The following is a 3,213-nucleotide window of genomic DNA, read 5'->3' on the forward strand; positions in this document are numbered from 1 at the left end:
GTTCTATGGTTTGTTCTTGACCCTGTTTCATACTGGTTATTTTGTCACAATTCTTCTGGGGCTAGCCCTGAAATTCTTATAGGCCCACTATGATCGAAAAATTTGATTTGCAAGTGAATTTTTCAGAAAAAGTTATAAGCAACATTCATAATGTGTGATAATGTATGGAAATATCCCCCCTAAAAATGGGACACCCACACGATCTAACACATTTCTCGGGGAAATCACAATTATAAACTTGCTCTGTTTCAATGTTTACAAGCAAAGTACATTTTAACAATCTCTAATGTCATGTCATGGTGATATCATGGATGGCTCAGACCTTGCATCTAGAGCATGATCAGTAAAAACCTTAAAAAGTAGAAAAATATAATTCTATTTTTTTGATCTACAGTCAAACCGGTATTCAACACAGATGACCCTTAACGTGATTGGACTGTCTTAACATCATTATGTTTTCCATTTGCAAGAAAACATTTTCACTAAAGATGTCCACTAATATCACAGTCACTCTCAAGCAAGAACAACCCGTCCCACACAACAGTCACTCTAACTGTCCCACACACACACATACACACACATACACATACACACACACACACACACACACACACACACCCACACCCAAAATCCAGAGATCGTGGTGGAGGATCCAGGCCAACGGAGAGTTATCATAACATACTGTCTAGTTGACATGGTGACCTTTCCGATGTGTTTAATCCAAAATTACAAGAAACACATAGTTAGTGGTATATTGAAGCAAAAGGACAAATGAGGTGTGACGTAAGTCCAATACACAATACCACAGCTAAGGGCTGTTGCAGATAGAGTGGGGAGAACAAGTGTTTGATACACTGACGATTTTGCAGGTTTTCCTACTTACAAAGCATGTAGAGGTCTGTAATTTTTATCATAGGTACACTTCAACTGTGAGAGATGGAATCTAAAACAAAAATCCAGAAAATCACATTGTATGATTTTTAAATAATTAATTTGCATTTTTTATTGCATGACATAATTATTTGATCACCTACCAACCAGTAAGAATTTTTCTTTAAGAAGCCCTCCTGTTCTCCACTCATTACCTGTATTAACTGCACCTGTTTGAACTTGTTACTTGTATAAAAGGCAAGCAGCTTGGTGAGAAGGCAACAACTGTTGGCGCAATTATTAGAAAATGGAAGAGGTTCAAGATGACGTTCAATCTCCCTCGGTCTGGGGCTCCATGCAAGATCTCACCTCGTGGGGCATCAATGATCATGAGGAAGGTGAGGGATCAGCCCAGAACTACACAGCAGGACCTGGTCAATGATCTGAAGAGAGCTGGGACCACAGTCTCGAAGAAGACCATTAGAAACACACTACGCCGTCATGGATTAAAATCCTGCAGTGCACGCAATGTCCCCCTGCTCAAGCCAGTGAATGTCCAGGCCCGTCTGAAGTTTGCCAATGACCATCTGGATGATCCAGAGGAGGAATGGGGGAAGGTCATGTGGTCTGATGAGACAAAAATAGAGCTTTTTGGTCTAAACTCCACTCGCCGTGTTTGCAGGAAGAAGAAGGATGAGTACAAAACCAAGAACACCATCCGAACAGTGAAGCATGGAGGTGGAAACATCATTCTTTGGGGATGCTTTTCTGCAAAGGGGACAGGACGACTGCACCATATTGAGGGGAGGATGGATGGGGCCATGTATTGTGAGATCTTGGCCAACAACCTCCTTCCCTCAGTAAGAGCATTGAAGATGGGTCGTGGCTGGGTCTTCCAGCATGACAACGACCCGAAACACACAACCATGGCAACTAAGGAGTGGCTTCGTAAAAAGCATTTCAAGGTCCTGCGGTGGCCTAGCCAGTCTCCATACCTGAACCCAATAGAAAATCTTTGGAGGGAGCTGAAAGTCTATATTGCCCAGCTACAGCCCCGAAACCAGAAGGATCTGGAGAAGGTCTGTATGGAGGAGTGGGCCAGAATCCCTGCTGCAGTGTGTGCAAACCTGGTCAAGAACTACAGGAAACATACGATCTCTGTAATTACAAACAAAGGTTTCTGTACCAACGTTCTGCTTTTCTGATGTATCAAATACTTGTGTTATGCAATAAAATGCTAATTAATTACTTAAACATCATACAATGTGATTTTCTGGATTTATGTTTTAGATTCCGTCACTCACAGTTGAAGAGTAATTATGATAAAAATGACAGACTTCTACATGCTTTGTAAGTGGGAAAACCTGCAAAATTGTCAGTGTATCAAACACTTGTCTCCTACTGTATACCCCAACCTCTAAGGTGCCATATTGCTCTCATGCACAACGAAATAAAAACAGTAATTTTGTCACAGTCATGGTATAGTGTCATATAACTCGACTTTCAGACATTTTAATTACCCAGTTTAAGCAAGACAGTTAATCCTATTAGCTTCTCCTCTCCCTGTAACATTCCCTCCAGGATGTTGCCGTAAACAATAATTGCATCTTAATTTATTTGCCTAGTGGTTAAGTACTGTTAAAATAAACAGGGGACTATAGCATACCCACTACTTTTTATGAATGACACATCATAAATTGAATGAGGGTTCATATGTCATTATGTTTATGTAAATATAACGGCCCTAGAACTTCTTTAAAAAAATTCCCCTAAATTAAATGTTTTATATGTTCGAAAATGTTCTCTGTTGCTCTTCAAGTGTCTGTTCTTCACTCCAAAAAAAAGTATTTAATGAAAAATAACCAAATATCACTTTTGAGTCCATTGCTTAAAATGGTCATCCACCACTAAAATCACAAATCATAACATTCCTAAGTATTTGTGGGAGCCTGTGTGCTTTTATTACTAGGTCTTAAACATGATTTAAAATGCGTGTGGTGTGATTGGGAAATTTGCACTTGAACCGACCCTGTCCTCTGGGAGTGTCGGTTCTCCTGGTTGGGCAAGCAGTGTTAAAAAGGGACTTGGCAAAATGTGCATCGGAAAATGTCACGAGCTGGGCTGAAAGACTTCTGGTTTTCATTCTCCTTCTAACACGAGGACTGATTTAGACCTGAGTGGGAGAGTTAGGGGCAAGCAGAGACATATTCTTTAATATTTGTTGTTATTCTCTTTCAATACTTAACACGGCATTGTAATATTGTTTGAATACTGCCACCATGTGTAACATTTCAAAATGTCACTTCCAGGGAGCTCTAGTATAAGCTTGCACATAAAGTGTAT

Source organism: Esox lucius, chromosome 20, assembly GCF_011004845.1.
Source record: "Esox lucius isolate fEsoLuc1 chromosome 20, fEsoLuc1.pri, whole genome shotgun sequence".
NCBI classification, from domain to species: Eukaryota; Metazoa; Chordata; class Actinopteri; order Esociformes; family Esocidae; genus Esox; species Esox lucius.